Source organism: Lutra lutra, chromosome 17 (genome assembly GCF_902655055.1).
Source record: "Lutra lutra chromosome 17, mLutLut1.2, whole genome shotgun sequence".
Taxonomy (NCBI): Eukaryota; Metazoa; Chordata; class Mammalia; order Carnivora; family Mustelidae; genus Lutra; species Lutra lutra.
Window position 1 is genome coordinate 27,566,344 of NC_062294.1, and position 20,196 is coordinate 27,586,539.

At 45.2% G+C, this 20,196-nt stretch overlaps 1 protein-coding gene and 1 long non-coding RNA gene across 3 annotated transcripts in view; both read right to left on the reverse strand.

The window, feature by feature from the left end:
• The window catches only part of LOC125089650 (metallothionein-4), a 28,553-nt gene extending 23,001 nt beyond the window's left edge, over nucleotides 1-5,552 (reverse strand). Inside the window, exons 1-3 of the mRNA XM_047711997.1 lie at nucleotides 5,502-5,552; nucleotides 2,607-2,778; nucleotides 1,190-1,292 (exon numbers count right to left, since the gene is read on the reverse strand). The gene's annotated coding sequence lies outside the window, so the exon portion shown is untranslated. The remainder of the gene's footprint in view (nucleotides 1-1,189; nucleotides 1,293-2,606; nucleotides 2,779-5,501) is intronic.
• Nucleotides 5,553-7,875: 2,323 nt separating this feature from the next.
• On the reverse strand, nucleotides 7,876-19,952 carry LOC125089652 (uncharacterized). 2 transcript variants are annotated; one of them, XR_007124009.1, is made up of 4 exons: nucleotides 19,264-19,952; nucleotides 9,777-9,925; nucleotides 8,737-8,847; nucleotides 7,876-8,153 (listed from the first exon to the last, which is right to left on the reverse strand). It is a non-coding gene; the product is annotated as an uncharacterized LOC125089652 (long non-coding RNA). The 2 variants fall into 2 exon arrangements; XR_007124008.1 differs by lacking the exon at nucleotides 19,264-19,952 and having other exon boundaries at nucleotides 9,777-11,565.
• Between the last annotated feature and the right edge of the window lie 244 nt (nucleotides 19,953-20,196).

Consider the following 20,196-nt stretch of genomic DNA (forward strand, 5'->3'; position numbering starts at 1 on the left):
CAAAGCAGCCCACGGGGCCCTGTTTTGTGACCTCCGTCTTGGAATTTTAAAGCTTTGGAGGTGCAAAGTTGCTTAAAATTCACTGAGGCCTTTGGTTACCATTTTTAAGAGACTTCAGACCACTGCTTGGTTGAGGTCATCAGAGTCACCCAATGAGAGCCTTCAGAAACACAATTTTGGGGGGATTCTGATGCAGAGTGCTTGAAGTGGGAGTTTGAGAGGGTCTCATATTTTTTTAACTCTTCAGCTGATTCTAATGTGCAGCCATTTTGGGAAAATGGTGCCCTCATCAGTTTCCCTCAATGACTTTTAATCTTTCTTGAATCATAAACCCTTCTGAAAGCTAAAGAAACTTACCAACACTTTGCATAATGAAAAAAAAATTCTCATCCAGAAAAAATTTGCCTACAATGTCAGAGGGCCTGAGTACTCACCTACTCACAACCACCAAGTGAAAAATCTCAGCAGTACCCGACGTTGGAATCCCATGTACAAAAGTCATAAAAATGGCTTCTACGGTCTCACTTGTATTCCTCCAGTAAGAGGGAGCTCATGACCTTTGGTAATAGCCTATTCTTTTTATGGGAGGATTATTAGAGTTTTGTGGATTCTTTTGTTTGTTTAGTTCATGTGTGTGTGTGTGTTTAAGATTTTATGTATTTATTTGGGGGAGAGAGAGCAAACACAAGTTGGGGAAGGGGTAGAGGGAGAAACAAACTCCCTGCTGAGTGAAAAGCCCATTGTGGAGCTCCATCCCAGGACCCTGAGATCATGACCTGAGCTGAAGTCAGACACTTAAATGACTGAGCCCCCAAGGTGCCCATGTAGCTTTCTTAAACCTGTTTTTATTCTTGGCTCATCCTAGGTCTTGGGGTAGAAGACATCAGAAGGTCCTTTGCATAAAGTAGGTTGAGGGAGGTGGATTTTCTTTGCCTTAAACTCTTTTAAATTTCAAGGGAGACTCCCCTTTTCCTCATGGTTGAGGTTGGGTGTCCGTCCTCCCTCCCTCTCTGCATCCATTCTGGGACTTTATAGTTTTAATTCAAGCCAAGCCTCTTTTTCTGCATGTGGAAAAACCTCATTTTGTACTCTGTTGTCTTGCTGTCTCTTTGATGGCTTTAGTCATCTGTCCTTGCCTGACACATGTATCCGGGCTTGAATGCAAACATCCTGAAATGTTCTCACTCACCTTTTATCCCAGGGCTTCTGGAAAAAGGAGCACATGTGCCTGCAAACACGGGCCTGAGTAAATGCCACAAGAAAGCTGGGAAAATGGCATCCTCTTATCAACCCTGCAGGAACAGTGATGACTGGCCACTTGTCACTGAATAGACATCCCATGGGCCTGGTAGGGTCCCACTCATGCATTCATCTACACATTCTTGCCACAAATATTTACCAAGCTCCCAAGGGGCACCAGGTTCTAGGCTGCATGTTGCAAACAGAGCAACTAATAACACCATGCAAGGTCTTGCCCTCCAAGAGTTTGTATTTTAATAGGGGAGACAGAAGACTAGCAAGTAAGCACACCTATAAATAATTATAAGGTGGGATGTGGCATGCGAGATTACTCTAGATATATTAAGGGAAACCCAATTCAGACAGAGCAGGTGATCCTCCCACTGAGAGTTGTGGGGGAAGGGTGTCCCAGGTAGACAGAACCGCATATGCAAGGTTCCTGTGGCTGAGGAGAGTTTGACTTTCACCAGAAACCCAGAAAAGGCCAATGTAGCTAGAGATAGTAACTAAGAGGGAAGAGATATTTCAAGAGCTTTGATTAAAATGCCGAGAGGTTTCAGCAGGGTTCGTGAACGAGTGAAGGAAATCAGGTCAGAGACAAGAGGGAGCACTGGGGTCTGCGACAAGCCGGCACACACATGTCCCGTGTAAATAAAGGAAGGAGCCACCATTTAGCTCCAGCTAGCCTCATACCTGTGACGCTGGCATCTTTGGGCCCACTGTTGCCATGCCTTTAGATCTTTCGAGAGAATCCTCAAATTTCCATTTCTCTACAAGCTCTTCTATTAAAAACAAAAACAAACAAACAAAAAAACACACTGAGATCATCACACGTTTGAAGGCCAAATGTGGCCTGGGTGCTGCCTTGTTGTAACCCCTGGGCTGAGTAAATCCACAGTAGAGAATTTAAGAATTGTAGAGCAGGGAGTGTCCCCTCATTCATATAGGTAAACTGAGGCCCAAAGTACTTTCAGCTTCCAGCTCTTGCTCTATTGGGTAGTTTCCTGAGAACATGAGCCGCCTTTTGGGGTCATTTCCTCTTTGGACCCCAGGCAAGAACTTAACTGTGGGGCTCAGTTTCCTAACTTGAAAACAGACACACTGAGGCCAAGTTTGGTGGCTGCCTGGGGCCACAGCGTGTGGGGGTAATTAGGGTTTGTAAACACTTTGAAGCTTCTAAGAGTAAGTACCCAGCAAAGTTCAGAAGGGGATTTCAAAGGGCTTGTTTCTTCAAGAGCCACCACTGTATCTGTCCCAACCTCTCCCCATCTCCGGGGGGCTTTACTCAGAAGGGAAATGAAGGGGTGGCTGCTCTCTGCAACGGGATTCCAGAAAGCTCCTCTGTACATTCACATCTCCCCACCAACCTGTTGTCCTTTCCTTCCCTCCTTTCTGTTCCTCTTTTCTTCCTTGCACACTCACGCCATCAGCCCTTCCCATTGCCAGTCGCAGTGAGTCACATTGCCGGCTCTAGGCATGCAGCCTCATGGCTGCAGGGACTCAGAAACCACACGTGCAGCGTGTGTGACAAGACAGAACCTTTGGAGAAAGGGTCATAGGAGTAAATAACTCATCTGGGGGTTCAGGCCCCTCACTGCCCCCCTTCCATCCTCAGAAATGAATGCTTCAGCTGAAATCTGTCATTGAGCAGGAGTTAGCCAGAGCAGAGAGGAGAATGGGGGCAGATAGTCTAGGTCGAAGGAAATTCCACGATCAGGGGCAGCAGGAGGAATGTAAGGGAGCTCTAAGTGTTCACACACCTGAGAGAGGCCCCCTGGCAGGGGCCTCGGAGCTGTGGGAGGGGCGGGGGAAGAAAGAAGTCCTGTACCCTCAAATGTCCTTCTGGCTAGACGAAGAATCAAGTTGAGTTGAGACAGATTAATAGAAAACCAAATTTCTATTCCACACACGTGGAAATTCCGAATAGAGGCAGACAAAATGAAGCATGTGTGTCATCACGAATGGAGGGAGAAGTGGGTAGGGGCCTGGGACTTCAGAGCAAAGGAATGCACTTCACGGGGCCAGAAGAAGAAAAGCAGATGTTCAGTAATTAGATGGCTGCCCTGCCATACAGATGGGTCACTCAGATAAAATTTAGCTCTGGTAATAACCCTTATGCTATAAAAGACCCCCAATTCAGATTCTTCTAGGTAATTGGAGGAGGGGCAAAGCTTCTCTTGAGCCCGCAGGGTCTCGATGGCTTTCAGCTCAAAATAATCTTCATGCCAAAGTGGCCCATCTCAGGATGACCTGTGTTCACCCCAACAGAGCCCCAGGCTGAGTGGTAGATTCAAGGCAAGGAAGCGGATAGGAGCCTGCTCCTGGGGGAGGGGGGCCAGTGGCTGGGTGGAAGGGAGCCTCAGAGCAAGGGCAAGGACTAATTGATTGATTTTATTTTTTTAACTGTTTACCCTGAAGGTAACAGGGTAGTAAGAAATTTCTGAATTTCAACCCAAAACGAAATGTTAGGATTTGATTGTCTTTTTTTTTTTTTTTTTTTAAGAGCTCAGTGGTTATTTTCTTGGGTTGATCTTGTCAAAGGAAAAGCCTGGCAAATGAATCCCTTCTAATTCCGTTCTTCTGTGATCTCCAAATCCCCTTTCTGCACATTTTCCGCGTCCTAAGACACCAATACATTACCCGCACAGTGGGTACTATTATAAATCCATAATTGCAAGGAGAACACTGCCCCAAGAGGTCATCTGCTAAGGTCATACAGCCAGGAAGGAGCAGAGTGGGGATCTGAACCCGTTTATCTGTTTCCAAGCCCTGGGCTCTGCCTACAAGAAGGGTATGATCAAGATAATGACGGACAGCTCGGCCATGGCCCAACTCAGCCAAGTCCCGAGGTAGAAAAAGCCTATGTAGAGATGTCCCTGCAAGTGTTGGACGGAGAAAAACAAAAAATCCCATCTCAACATCAACCTCTGCATGGAGGTGATTCTAGGGGCCGCTTGGAGGAGCGGCAGCTCTGGTGTCGGCATACTAATGAGGCAGGGACGCCAGTGGCTCATTAACAAGGGCCTGACCTCCCGGGTTCTCAGGATGCCAGCTTTTGTCCAAGTCTTTTCTCCTTCAGAGAACACTGAGCTGGTTCCTGGACCGGATGCAGCACAAAAGGGCCTTTCAGGGCTTCCTCTGAATGAAGCATTCTGTTCCCACCACAGCTTTTTAAAGACTTGGGGAGAAAACAGAAATCCAGAGGGACTAAGAAGTTCTGTTCTTCAAGGATGGGCAGGAGGTGTGCTGCAAAGTCCCAGGACAGGCCTGCACTGGCCTGGGCCTGGGCTGAGTCACGTTCCCAACTCCCATGGTAAATTATCGCCCTTGGTTTACAGCTAGTAAACCCGAAAGGAGACTGGAGTCATTAGGATGGCTCTGGTCCAGATGCACCAGGAGATACAGATCTTATTCTTTTCAGTTCCCAGAGGGGTCCAAAAGAGGGCTCAGCCTGGGATTAATGCCGTGGGTTTCTCTGTAGGAAGGCTAAGTCTGCGGTAGAAGATATAGACCTTCATACACAGGCAGGGAGAGATGACAGAATAATGCAAACAGCTTTAAGAGCAAGTGATAAGATATTCATCTATGCTTAGAATAATAGCAATGCAAATTAAAATCTCAACCAGATATCATTTTTTAAAAATCTGATTGGCAGAGATCCAAAAATGCGAAGTGTGCATGTGCAGAGGCAGTGAGGAGCTGGGCGTGCGCAGCCTACGGGCCCCCCGCAGCAGCATCCACGATGGGGAAGGCTTGTGGACTTCCACGGAGCACCTCCACTTGTGGGAAATTATCCTAGATAATCTATTTACACATTGTGGCCGAAGAAGTGGGTGCAATTCATTGTACTTTTGCTTATAAAAGATTGGAAAAGGACTAACTGCGTAACAATGGAAATTGGTTCAAGGAATTGTGACACATTAGTGCAATGGAATTCTAGGCAGCCCTTAAAATTATGAAGTCACTCCCTATTGTCCCCATACAAAAGCATCATGAAGATATACAGTGTTAACTGAGAAAAAGCAAGGTGCACAATGGTGAGCACAGCAAGGTACAGAATGCCACCATTTGTGGTGGGAAAGTGGGAAGAGGCCACTGAGACATGCACGTTTGTATATGGACAGGATACATCTGCAAGAAGACTCAGGAAACACCTATTTGTGGTGGTTACCTCTGAGGGGGTGCTGGGCAGCTAAGGGTCCGCTCAGCCGGGAGGCAGACTTACACTGGAGGCTTGTCTATAGCATTTGAATTAGTTTTACCTTAGGGGTGCCTGGCTGCCTCAGTTTGTGGAACATGCATGTCTTGATCTCAGGGTTGTGAGTTCGAGTCCCATGTCAGGTGTAGAGATTACTATTAAAAAAAAAAAAACAAAGAACAAGGGTGAATTACTTTTTCCATATTACTTTTTCAAAATGAAAGGAAGGAAGGAAAGAAGAAAGGGAGGGAGGAAGAGGGCAGGACAAAGTGAGGGATGGAGGGAGGGAGGAAAGAGAAAGAAAAAGGGAGGGAGGAAAGGAAGAAACAAAGAAAGCGTAGATAGGGAAAAGAAAAAAGGGTTCAGTGGCAATCCCACCACGCTAATAAGATTTTGGCTTATATCTTTCTATTGTTTTTGAGTTAATTTCAAAGTTAAAGAAAATTGACAAGAATAATACAAAGAACTCACACATATCTTTTACTCAGATGTGCATGCAGTCACATTTATCTCTCTCTCTACATAATATTAATAACTTGAGAGTATGTTGCCCCTTTACTGCTAAAAACTTCATTACGTATTTCCAGAACACAAGGATATTAATTTACACAGTCATTATAATCAGCACAGTCAGGAAGTTTCACGTTGATACAGTCCTATTATCTAGTCTGCATCAATTGTCTCACTCATGTCCTTGATTGCAATTTTTCCTTCTGCTCCAGGATCTGCTCCAGATCCACACTATCACATTTAGCCACCAGGGGTTTTTATCTTCCTTTCATCTAAAACAGGTCCTCTGCCTCTTTTTTTCTTTTATGACCTTGACATGTTGGAGGAGTACCAACCAGTCATTTTGCAGAACGTCCCTCAGAGTTTGCCTGATGCCTGACGATGTAGATTCAGGCTTGGCGGTTCAGGCAGTTACCCTGCGGATGTGATCCTGGGTCCTCAGTGCATCTGATCAGCATGTTAGTGACATCACTGTGTCCCATTGTTGGTGTCAGACACGCATTTTTTTTAAAACACAGAAATTACATTCAACTAGCTACTTTGTAACCTTTGTCCCTCCCTAGTGATATGCTGTGACGGTCTTTGTTTTAAAATTTGTTTTTTTTTTTTTTAAGATTTTATTTATTTATTTGACAGAGATCACAAGTAGGCAGAGAGGCAGGCAGAGAGAGAGGGGGAAGCAGGCTCCCCACTGAGCAGAGAGCCCGATGTGGGACTCGATCCCAAGACCCTGAGATCATGACCTGAGCTGAAGGCAGAGGCCCAACCCTCTGAGCCACCCAGGTGCCCCTGTTTTTTATTTGTTTTTTGAAGAGATAAGATAGTCAGATGGTTCAAAATTCAAAGGAACAAAAGGGGAAGCAGCGAAAAGTCTGTCTCCCTCCCCCAAGCCAGCCCTGCAGTTCTCCTTTACTAAGACAACAGCTCTTCCCTGGTTTTATGTCTCTTTTTCTGCTGATATTTTATATACACATCTGATGAGAGCCAGTGAGGCCAGTCTGTGGTGACCATCTCAATGAGCAGCATGTAGAGGGGTCCCCACTTACATCATTGTTTTAGGAGGATGGCCAGAGGCCTACAGTTTCCCAGGATCTTTTAAGAGGCTCCTTTTTTTTTTTTTTTTAAGATTTTACTTATTTATTTGAAAGAGAGCAAGTGCACAGTGCACATAAGAGAGGAGAAGAAAACTCCCCACTGAACGGGGAGCCTGATGCGGGACTCTATTCCAGGACCCTGGGATCATGACCTGAGCCAAAGACAGATGCTTAACTGACTGAGCCACCCAGGCACCCTTAGAAGGCTTCTTTTGATCCTTCTGGAAACAGCCAGGTTTCTCCTGGAGCCCAGCCTGATGGATGAGCTCAACCTCCTCTGGCTCAGGGCTCCTCTGCCCCAGGAATTCCTGCCCTGCTGAGACATTGTCACCACCACAATCCTCACCCTAAACCGTCCTGTCCTGTCTCACTGCCTGCAACTGTGGGAACAGGCCCTTTATATGCACAATGTCATCTTCAAAGTGCTTTTGGCTTGTTAATTGGCCACGATTCACATTAAGATGACTAAAGATCCCACACAAGCCCAACCGGGCTAGGCTGATGTCACCGGCCTTGGGAACACCTTGCTGGCACCTCACTGTGGAGAGGCCCCCCCTCCTCTGAGTGATAGCTGATCCTGGGAGAAGATTTCAGTTTCCCCGCTTTAATGCCATCTCTGGGAGCCTCAGTTTTTTGGCTGGAGAAATGGCGGTGATAATAGGGTTGTCAGGAGGACTCATCATATGAAGCAGCTGGTGTGGGGCAAATGTTCCATAAATGTTGGTCCCCTTCATGCTCAGAAGTCACTTCCCCTATAGGGCATTCCTCGTCAACTTTCTTCTAATCCCCAGAACATTCCATGTGACCCTCTTTTAACCCAGATCCGTCTGTTCTCTGCCATGGTTTTAGGGTGAATTGTGCCCCTTTTGTAGCTGTTAAGTCATTAAGCATGGGGCTTGTGTGTAAGACATCCTTACACCTCTCCTGGTAGGAAACCTGGGGTCCGGTGTGAAAATCAGTAAATGTGTGCATGCCTGAGAGGTCATACCACCACTGTACAAGGGCGAAGGGCCCTAGAGCCCCACTCTGTGGGTGCAACCCCAGTCCTGTCATTCATTAGCTATGGGATCCTTAGGCGAGCTACTTACCTCTTCATGCCTGGGAGTCCTGACCTGTAAAAGGGGAATATAATTAATAACAGTGACAACATCAAAAGCTTGTTGCAAAGATTAAATAAGTTAATGTGCATAGAATAGTAGCAGCCACATGGTAAGAGCTTTATAGCTGTTGGCTATTGTTAGACCAGCATCCAGCAAAGGCCCTTTCTCCTAACGTGGCCTCCATTCGTGTTTGTTAGGCTGAACTGAAAAGACTGTATCCCCCACCCTGTCCTCATGAATGCACACACTTGGCAGGTTTTCTGAAATGCTACCGTTCCCAGTTCATTCTTTGGAGTTCAGGTATTCTACCTTATTAAAATGCAAATGTTGATTTCAAATGTTAGTCTGACACTTTCTGTGTGAAAGGCTTTGTACAGGAGTGCCGCTCTGGGGCCTTAAAGGAAAAATGAGGCTGCTCTGCAAAGCATATTGTTAAAGGTAAGAAGCAAAATATAAAACTGTGTGTCTAGTGGGCTACCATCTATGGAGGGAACAAAAGCTACGGAGGAGGGACACAATTCAGTCCATGCCGGGTTGTCACAGCTTCCCCTGCTGCCTCCTGACCCTGTGTGGGTTTCTCTAGTCCTGCCCACACCTCTGTAAATGGTCCCTTGGTTCAGTTTCTCACATCCTGGTTGAGAATGTGCCTGTGTCTTGCAGGGACCCGTCAAGCCTTAGCATCTTAGCCAGTTCGCTTCTGTCTATTCTTAAAAAAAAAAAAAAAAAAAGCCCTGATCTTTGTTTCCTGGTGTTGCTTCTGGAAAATTCAGCAGGTGAGGGGAAGGACTTGTGTGTGTGGGCTGGGTGGGAGGGGGCATTTAAAAGATATTCCATCTGCCGTCTTCTCGAGCAAGAAGTCATGGTAAAGTGTGCCCATATACTCCAAGGAAGACTTGAAGGGTCCATCTGGGGGTGTTCAGCACAAAGAAGCCATGGAGGGATGAGGATACATCTTCAAATACCCAAAGAGCCAACACAGGACAAGTCATGAAGTCAATCTGCCTATTTCTACAGAGAGACTGATGTGGCTCAGCACAGTATCATGAGTAAGAGATTATTTATGTAAGTCTCTATATATGATATATATATATATATATATATGTATATCATATATATATTCAGTAAACAGATATATGTAAATAATATAAAATAAAATAAGAGATTTCTGAGAATCGTGTGAATTGTAGGCAACCCAGTCATGGGAATTGTTCAAATGGGCTTCATGGTCAGAAGCTGAAGCTGGTGATCTCTCCCCTTTCCTACTGGGAAACACCATGGTCACAGACACGGGATTTGGAATTTCTTTAGCCTGCTCTGCCCCCTGAAGATACGGGGCGTAGATCTGCAAAGCTGCGCAGTACTTTCAGCTATAAGAATTTATACCAAGATAGAAAAACTCAGCCTTCCAGAACAGGTGCCCCAGCCGTTGGCTTCCTACCCAAATGGGTAATTACTAAAGCTGAGTCAAGCCTCAGCCAGCGTCTGATGCTGCCCAGCCCAGGTATGGCTCCAGGGGGTTATAAAGAGCACACTCCTTGGAAACTGGAACAGATTCCAGCTATCAGCTTTGATCCGCACCCCGGGGGTAGGCTGGGCCAAGAGCCGGTTCCTCCTCTCCTTGGGTTCTGGGCTTACCTCTTGGGTCACCTCTTGGGTGCCTTGGCCTTCTCTAATTTCAAAATCATTTGAAGGTTCCCAGTGCTCATTGCCCTGGCAGAGCTGGCTTGTCACTGTCAGCACACTTCTGCTCATGCCTTCTGATGGGTACCATTTACCACCGTGGGCTTGGCAAACGTTGATGAAAGCAAGAGGAGTTATTCATCAGTCATGAGTAGATTTGTAGATTAAAAAACAACAACAACACAATTTATGTCAGTTATATAGGTATTTCAGAATCCGAAGCTTATCCTTCAAGCCAGAGAATGTTGGAAAGAACATCAACAAAAATTAACTGAAATGTGTTTCTTTGAGTAAATTGTTTGGCAAGGCTATTATATTTGAATCCTGCTGGACCGAATCTTTTATTTTCCTAAAGAGTCTTGAAAAGTAACTTACTGAGTAGGTCTTTATATAACTGAAGGTGTGATGCACAGCATTGCTTTATTGTTGTTTATTAAAAAAAAAAAAAGAAGCCCTGGTTGGTCCTCATTTGTGTGCAAATGGTGATCAATTCCCCATAGTTTCCCTTCTCTTTGGGAATCTCCAGCTCATCCAGAATCATATTCAGAATCGAGCCCAGAATCTCAGACATGGTCTTGTGTGTGTCATGGTGCAAAACAAGAAAAAAAGATGCACCCCTTCTCATGCTTATTAGTACAAAACCATACAATCTCTTTAGAATGTGTCAGTGGGGAGAGACAAAGCAGGGTAATGAGGGAGAGACAGCCTGGGGGCTCAGGGTATGCCTCTCTGAGGAGGGGGCCACTGAGCTGACATCTGACTGACACATGGGAGCCAGGCTGGACAAGATGGGAGAGGGGAGGGAGGGAACATTCCAGGTGGAAAAGACTCTAAGGTGGTGTAGTAGGTATATACAATGTGATATTGATTTATTTGAATTAGACTATCATTCATTCACCAGATAGTTGAAGAGCTCCCACTATGTGCCAGAAACCGGTGAAGGTGCTTGGATGACGTTAGGCTGGGATGTTTCTTGTAGAGAGAGTGAGAATGTTGCACAACAGTCCCCATGTCTTTCGCCCCTCTTATTCCCCGGCTAGCATCTCAGCCTCCTCTACAGAGCCGGCCTGCTTTACTCCTTGATGTGTGAAAAAAGGGGCCTGACCCAGGATGTGGCCTGTGGTTCTCCAGGGATGGACAAATCTCTCTGATTCAGGCATTCAGGGTGAGGAAGTTCCTTTTTTTGGCAAAGAGAAGTCACATTCCCCATGATCAATTCTTACAGGGATAAAGTCATACTTCTGCGTTCCCCTGCCTGACTTCTACCCCCCACTCTCTCTCTTTAGGTGGGGCTGGGGGTGGAGTTGCTAGTTATTGGGTTTCCCTATCCTAAGTGGCCGAGACCCTCGCAAAGCTTGCATTTGTATGTGGAGAGCCAGACAAAAAACAAGTAAAGAAATAAGTAAATAAGATATTCTCAGAAAGAGATAAACACTTTGAAGAAAATCAAGCAGCTAGGGAGAGAGAGAGCTGGGCCGTGGGGCAGGCCTCTTGGAGGAGAGAGGTATTGATTTGAGACCTAACTGATTTGTGGGAGCCAGACTTGACAAGATCTGGGGGGCAGAGGATTCCAGGTGGAGGGAGCTCCAGGTGCAAAGGTCCTGAAGCAAGGTCACATTTGGTGTACTGTGCTGGTTCACAGACACCAGAGCTCTATAGGCCAAGTTAAGATTTTGGATTTTATTTACTGTATAATGGGAAGCCATTGAAGGATTTTATGTATGGGAGTGACTTAAAAATTGATGCAAAAAAATTTTTTTTTAAGATTTTATTTATTTGACAGACAGAGATCACAAGTAGGCAGAGAGGTAGGCAGAGAGAGAGGGGGGGAAGCAGGCTCCCTGTTGAGCAGAGAGCCCCATACGGGGCTCGATCCCAGGACCCTGGGATCACGACCCGAGCTGAAGGCAGAGGCTTTAACCCACTGAGCCACCCAGGTGCCCCTGATGCAAAATTTTTTAAGATTTCAAATTAAATTTAGATTTAAACAATTAGAAAAACCTACTTCTGGTCTCAGGTGAGCCCAAGAAGTCCCAGTGAAACTTGTGGGTTAAGGTAGAGCTTCCAGGCATCTTTTCCTTGGGCAATGCCTCCACTCTTGGAAGGCTAAGCTAGGCCAGTCTGGGGTTCAGAGAGAAGAGCACATTGAGAAGAAGCTTTGGCATTTTTCATTCTAGACCTTTGGAAGAAGGGATGGTGCTGTTTTGTATACCTGCCTTCTTATAATGTTACAGGAAAGAATACAATGGGATAAAGATAGTGTCTTCAAAAAGTGGTGTTGGGAAAACTGGACAGCAACATGCAAAAGAATGAAACCGGACCACCTTCTTACACCATACACAAAAACAAATTCAAAATTGATTAAAGACCTAAATGTGAGACCTGAACCCTAAAGTCCTAAAGGAGAACACAGGCAGTTACCTTTTTGATATTGGCCATAGCAACTTCCTTCTAGATATGTCTCCTGAGCCAAGGGAAACAAAAGCAAAAATAAGCTATTGGGACTAGAAACCTTCTGCACAGCAAAGGGAACAATCAACAAAACTAAAAGGTGATCTATTGAATGGGAGGAAATATTTGCAAAGGACATATCCGATAAAGAGTTAGTATGGAGAGTGCTGTGAAGTGTGTAAACCTGGCGATTCGCAGACCTGTACCCCTGGGGATAAAAATATATGTTTATAAAAAATAAAATAAAAAAAAAAAGAGTTAGTATGGAAAATACATAAAGAACTTTTCAAACTCAACACCCCAAAAACCAAATAATCCAATTAAAAATGGGCACCCCCCCCCCAAAAAAAGCAAAAAGGGCAGAAGACATGACCGGACATTTCTCCAAAGAAGATGTGCAGTTGGACAACAGACACATGAAAAGATGGTGGGAATTTAAACTGATGCAGCCGCTCTGGAAAAGAGTATGGAAGTTCATCAAAAAGTTAAAAATAGAACTACCTAGGGGCGCCTGGGCGGCTCAGTGGGTTAAGCCTCTGCCTTCCCCCTCTCTCTCCGCCTGCCTCTCTGTCTACTTGGGAATCTCTCTTTCTCTGCGTCAAATAAATAAATAAAATCTTTTTTTAAAAAAATAGAACTAGCTTACAACCTTACAATCCAGCAATTGTACTACTAGGTGTTTACCCAAAGAATACAAAAATACTAATTCAACAGGATACATGTGCCCTGAACTTTAGAGCAGCATTATCGACAATAACCAAATTATGGAAATAGACCAAGTGTCCATCAATTGATGAATGGATAAAGAAGAGGTGGTGTTTACACAATGGAATATTACTCATCTATAAAAAGAATGAAATCTTGCTCTTTGCAATAACATGGATGAAGTGAGAGAGTATTGCGCTGAGTGAAATAAGTCAGAGAAACACAAGTGCCAAGTGATGTCATTCATATGGAATTTAAGAAACAAAACAAAAGGGAAAAAAAGAGAGGCAAATCGAGAAACAGATCCTTAACTATAGCAAACCAACTGAGGGTTACCAGAGGGGAGGTGGGTGGGAGGTTGGGTTGAATAGGTGATGAGGATTAAGGAGAGCACTTGTGATGAGCTCTGGGTGTTGGATGAAAGTGTTCAATCACTATATTATGTACCTGAAACTAATATGACACTGGATGTTAACTAACCGGAATTTAAACAAAAACTTAAACAAAACAAAACAAAACAAAAAAACTATTTCTTGGAGGCATAATTTACATACAACAAAATTATTTAAAATGTACAGTTTGATGAGTTTTTGAGTTTTGAGAGATATATACATCTATGTAACTACCACCACAATCAAAATATGTAACATTCTTCTCACCCAAAAAGTTCCCTTATGTCCCTTATCCTACCTCCCAGGACCATCCTAATTCGCAGCACTATGCGAGACTTCCTGCAGACCCTTCATCCAGTGCCCCCCACCCCCCACGCCACAGTACCAACTTACATAATCATAGGACATCTGTCAAAGGCCCAACATTGACATTGGCACAGCATTACCACCCAAATTATAAACTCTAGTCAGACTCCCCCAGTTTTCTCACTGATGTTCTTTTTCTCCTCTAAGATTGAATCCAGGATTGTTTCCTAATCGCGTGTCCTGAATCTTGTCCATTCCATGACAGTTTCTTAGTTTTTCTTTGCTTTTCATCATCTGGGCAGTTTTGAGGTATGGCCAGGTATTTTGTAGATTATCTTTCATTTTGGGTTTATCTCTTATTTTCTTGTGATCAGACAGGGCTTTCAGGTTTTAGGGGAAAGTACAATAGAGGTGTACATTGTTGTACAAAGTACAACAATGCTTTGCATGATAACGTGACTTTACCTCATTATCCATCTTGATTACCTGGTTAAGATGGTGTTTACCAGATTTCCTACCATTTTGGTGACATGTGTGGGTGGTGGGGGGTAGTGCAGAAGAAAATTGGAGTTGAAATTAGTTTCTGCATCTGTAAAATGGGGATAATATTACCTATCCCATGGCATTATTGTAAGGATTAAGAGACATAATAATACAAGTAAGGAATTTAGCAGTCTGATACGTAGTAGGCGCTCAACAGGTGTTAGCTTCTACTTTAAATTATGGGTAGTAGTAGTGGTACATTTTCTCCTGTCTACCTTCCAGAAGGAGCAGTTTCTGCTCTTTTTTTAAAAAATTTAATTTAATTTAATTTAATTTGACAGAGAGAGATCACAAGCAGACGGAGAGGCAGGCAGAGAGAGAGAGAGAGAGAGAGGGAAGCAGGCTTCCTGCTGAGCAGAGAGCCCAATGTGGGACTCGATCCCAGGACCCTGAGATCATGACCTGAGCCGAAGGCAGAGGCTTAACCCACTGAGCCACCCAGGTCCCCCAGTTTCTGCTCTTTTTTATATGGGACATGCTGCTAAGTAAGTGGCCTGGACTATGATTCTTCACTTTCTCACCACTCACATGTGTGAAATGGGCTAACAGGACACCCAGATAGACAGCCTCACCCCCACGGCCCGTGGCAGACCCCATCAGCTGATGGGGGTCAGGTGATGAAGGGTTGAAGGAGGGGACCCCCGGAAAGTCTGCTCGTGGAGTGTTCTCACAGAGCTGGACCCTGTGCTGCCTCCTCTGCTCCAGTGGTCTCTGACCCCTGCCCCTCTGGGAGCTGGGGAGAGATCCTCATCGCCACTCCCCTTAATTAGGGGGAAATTCAAGACTGGGGTCCTTTATAGGCAGGTTCTGGGCATGGCGTGGGGAGGGGCTGTGGGTCTGGATCTCTGAAATTCACAGACATCCTCCACTTGCACACTATTTTATATTTTTGGAAGATTTTATTTATTTATTTATTTGAGAGAGAGAATGTGAGCACAAGTCAGGGAAGGGGAGGGGAAGAGGGAGAGGGAGAAACAGACCCCCTGCTGAGCAGGAAGCCTGACCTGGGGCTTGATCCCAGGACCCTGAGATCATGACCTGAGCAGAAGGCAGATGCCCAAATGACTGAGCCACCCAGGCGCCCCTCACAATACTTTATTTTAAAGTGTGTGTGTGTGTGTGTGTGTGTGTGTGTGTGTGATTTAATGCAATCCCTATCAAAATACCATCAATTTTTTTTTCCAAAGAAATGGAACAAACAACCCTAAAATTTATATGGAACCAGAAAAGACCCAGAATACCCAGAGGAATGTTGAAAAAGAAAACCAAAGTTGGCGGCATCACAATTTGAGACTTTAAGCTCCCTTACACAGCTATAATCATCAAGACAGCATGGTACTGGCACAAAAACAGACACATAGGTCAATGGAACAGAACAGAGAGTCCAGAAATGGACCCTCAACTCTATGGTCAACTCATCTTCAACAAGCAGGAAAGAATGTCCAACGGGGAAAAAAGTCTCTTCAACTAATGGTGTTGGGAAAATTGGACAGCCACATGCAGAAGAATGAAACTGGACCATTTCCTTACACCACACACAAAAATAGACTCAGAGTGAATGAAAGACCTCAATGTGAGACAGGAATCCATCCAAATCCTTGAGGAGAACACAGGCAGCAACCTCTTCCACCTCAGCCACAGCAACTTCTTCCTAGACATATTGCCAAAGGCAAGGGAAGGAAGCAAGGGCAAAAATGAACTATTGGGGCTTCATCAAGATCAAAAGCTTTTGCACAGCAAAGGAAACACTCAACAAAACCAAAAGACAACTGACAGAATGGGAGAAGATATTTGCAAATGACGTATCAGATAAAGGGCTAGTATCCAAAATCTATAAAGACCTTATCAAGCTCAACATCCAAAGAACAAATAATCCAATCAAGAAATGGGCAGAAGACAGGAACAGACATTTCTATAAAGAAAAGATCCAAACAGCCAACAGACACATGAAAAAGTGCTCAACATCACTCGGTATCAGGGAAATACAAATCAAAACGAGAGTAAGATACCATCTTATACCATTCAGAATGGCTAGAATTAACAAGTCGGGAAACTACAGACATTGGAGAGGATGTGGAGAAAGGGGAACCCTCCTACACTGCTGGTGGGAATGCAATCTGGTGCAGCCACTCTGGAAAACAGTATGGAGGTTCCTCAAAAAGTTGAAAATGAAGCTACCCTATGACCCAACAATCGCACTACTGGGTATTTACCCTAAAGATACAAATGTAGTGATCCGAAGGGGCATGTGCACCCGAATATTTATAGCAGCAATGTCCACAATAGCCAAACTATGGAAAGAACCTAGATGTCCATCAACAGATGAAAGGATAAAGAAGATGTGGTATATACATACAATGGAATACTATGCAGCATTGAAGAAAATGAAACCTTGCCATTTGCAACGATGTGGATGGAACTATAGGGTATTATGCTTAGCGAAAGAAGTCAATCAGAGAAAGACAATTATCATATGATCTCTCTGATATGAGGAATTTGAGAGGCAGGGTGGGGGTTGTGGGGGCTAGGGAGGGAAAAAATGAAACAAGATGGGATCCAGAGGGAGACAAACCATAAGAGATTCTTAATCTCAGGAAATAAACCGAGGGTTGCCGGGGGGTAGCCAGGGAGGGATAGGGTGGTTGGGTGATGGACATTGGGGAGGATATGTGCTATGGTGAGTGCTGTGAATTGTGTAAGACTGATGATTCACAGACTGTACCCCTGAAGCAAATAATACATTATATGTTAATAAGACAAAAGTGTGTGTGTTTATTACAAAAGTACAACCTTGCCGTGAGAACAGCAAACACCACAGTGCACAAAAGAAAAGTCAAAAGTCCTCTTCTAGCTGGCCCCCTGTCCCAGTCCTCTTTTCAGAAGTAAACCCCGTGACTGACAGTTGGAGACCTTCTGTCCAGAGGGGCCCTCTCATGAGGCCAGCCTCCAGGCCTGTAATCCAGAGTCCTGAGGTGCGCTAACCTCCGTTCTTTACACCTGCACACCCTCTAGTGGGGCTGCCTCACATAGCAAGGTGAGCATGTGGAGGGTGGGGGTGGGGCAGGTGTGGCCCAGGGAAGTGAGCTTTCCAATCCTGGTCTCACCTAGTTCCCACCAGACCTTGTCTAGCTAGGTGAGTTTTCTCCTGGGGGGCGGGGGGCTGAGACAGAACTGGAAACAATGCTACTTGCTAAAAAGAAAAGAGAGAGAGAAAAAAAAAAGACAAAAAAAAGACACCAAACGTATTACAATAACGACCCTAACAAGTCAAAGGCAGCCTTCTCACCAAGGGGGAAATCATAAAAAACTCATAATAATCATAATAACCGTTTATGGGAGCCCTTATTAAGGCAGGGCATTGTTTTACTCATATTAATTTGTATAATTATCACAACACTCCCCAGAAGTAGTACTCCAGATACTTCTCTTTTCTAGAAGAGGACGCTGGAGCTCAGGAAGTTCACTGTGGGAGACACTACGATACGTCCTGTGGTTCATAGCTCAAGGCCTGGAGCCAGACCGCCTGGGTGTGCCATCCTGGCTCTGCCACTTACCAGCTGTGCTACCTTGGGCTGGGGTGATCCAACCTCCCATGACTCAGTTTCCATTCTTGTAAAATGGGGATGATGAGAGAATCTGCCCCAGAGGGTGGCTGTGAGGATTAAGCTAGTAAATGTGTGTATGTCAAGTGCCTGGCACAGAGAAGGCACTCAGTACATATGAGTGTTAGCATTAAATGACGGGCCTGAGCCTCACTGATGGAGGAGAAATCTGAATTCGGGCCTTCATACTTCGAGACTTGTGGGCTTACCCGCTAGGTAGTGCTGTCAACCTAGAGCCCACCAGCAACTCCCCACAAGTCCTGGGTCCTCAGGAGCTCCAGGTCTCACTGATGTGAAGATGACAATTGTCCCCTCTGAAGAACCAGTGATTCTTGGTGGAGTGGGGGAGGGTATCATCAGAGGTAGAGAAGACTGGGACTGTTGGTAGAGGGAGAGTCATTTCTGGGCCAGTCTCTCCTGGCTGTTTTTCCTTTTTCCTTGGAGGACAGCCTCCCCAAGTCCCCTGTTCTGATCAGTGTTTGTCAAGGAGGATGGGGATTATCTACCCTTTTGGGGATCCTTGCTGATCCTAACTAGGATTGTGACCCAAAGACTCGAATAGCTCCAATATGGCAAATGATGTGATTGCCAGGGGACCCATGAAAGGGAAGGACATTCTAGGCAGAGGGCTAATGTGAGCAAAAGTGGGGAAGCTAGAGACAGCATCTAAGAAGGGATCGGGTTTGAGGCAAGAGGTGGCAGAAAAGGAGGCTTGCAGAGGCCAGTAATGGTCAGAATTTGATCTCTATAAGCTATCAGAGTGCTTGAACTTTCTTTGGTTGAAACTGGGGCACCGATGAAGAGTTACGAAGGGAGGAGCTGACAGAGGAAAAGTTTTGTCATTTGTAGAATGGGCTAACAATAGCACCTGCCTCACAGGGTTATTGTAGGATTAAGTGAGTGGATCCCCATGAAGTACTTAGAAATGGTGGCACATAGAAAATGAAATGTTAGTGATATAAATGTTAGTGATGCTACTGCTGATTGTAATGTCTTATGAGGAAGAGAAACTATAAAGGTGAAGGCCACCAAGGCCACTCACTCCATAGAGTGAGTGAGGCTTCGCTGAGTGGATGGAGGCCAAGGCCAGCCTTACATGGAAATCCAGTAAGCCATGGACTTGTCTGCCTGCTAAAGAGTAAAACACAAGCTCCTTGGTGTGGCTCACAGCCTGAGGTGATGTGACCTCTTTCTCACTCACTAGGTTCCAGCCATGTTGTCTTCTTTCTGATCTTGGAACATACCCAACCTGGGCCTTTCCCTTTATTGTTACCTCTGTCTGGAAAGCCCTTCCCCCACATCTTCTAATGGCTGCTGCTTCCTTGTCATCAAGATCTTAGTTCAAATTTCTTCTAAGAGCCTTTCCCCCATCCAGCACATCAGTCTTATGACCAGACAAAAAGATCTTATTGGCTTTCATGTGTAATGTTTGTTGCTCCTTACCTCCTCCAGGTTGTAAACTCCACGGGGACACTGATTACATCTTTCTCGTCCACAGCTGTTTTCATAGATCCTTGAACACAGCCTGGCATATGGAGACTGTCTGAAAACTTACTGCCTGAAGTGATCTCTGTTAGAGATCCATTCCCTTCAAGCTGTTCATGGGAAAGATTAGATATTAGCAAAGTGGATTCAGTTTGCTGACAACTTTGTGGAGGTAGATTATGGGGGCGAAGGGGAAGGATACTTCACAGAGCAAATTAAGTTCTGATGGATGAGGACAGGGGGACAACCCAAGGCAATTTCTACACTGAGGCTGTTTGGGGAACTGCTACGAACTGTGGTGTCTCGATGGGTGACAGAGGAGGTGGTGGGGCAGAAAGGGCCTGGGGGAACTCAGAGTCAAGGACCATCAGAAGGGCTGCAGAGGGCCATTGTCTCAGGTCTTACATTTCAACAAGGCCCTCAAATTCAGTCTTTTGACATGATCTCCCAAGGAGGATACACCAGCTCACAGATGCAACAGTAGGCTTTAAGAAAGATGCTCATTTGTACAGCTGTGATTGCAGAATCCAAGTAACAAGAATATTCTAGAACTCATCTTTCAGCATCTGACACAGTTGTTTTTCTTCTCTCCGTCTTCCCTCAGCTTCCAGAACACTATATTGTCCTGGTCCTACTTCCTCAATGGCTGCTCCTTCTCAGTCTCCTCTGTTGCTTCCTACTCATCTCATCCCTCACTTTTTTTTTTTTAAGACATTATTTATTTCTCAGAGAGAGAGCGAGCGAGAGAGAGAGAGAGCACACGCAGGCAGCGTGGCAGGCAGAGGCAGAGAGAGAAGCAGGCTCCCTGTGAGCAAGGAGCCAGATGTAGGACTTGAACCCAGGGCCCTGGGATCATGACCCCAGCCGAAGGCAAGCTGCTTAACCAACTGA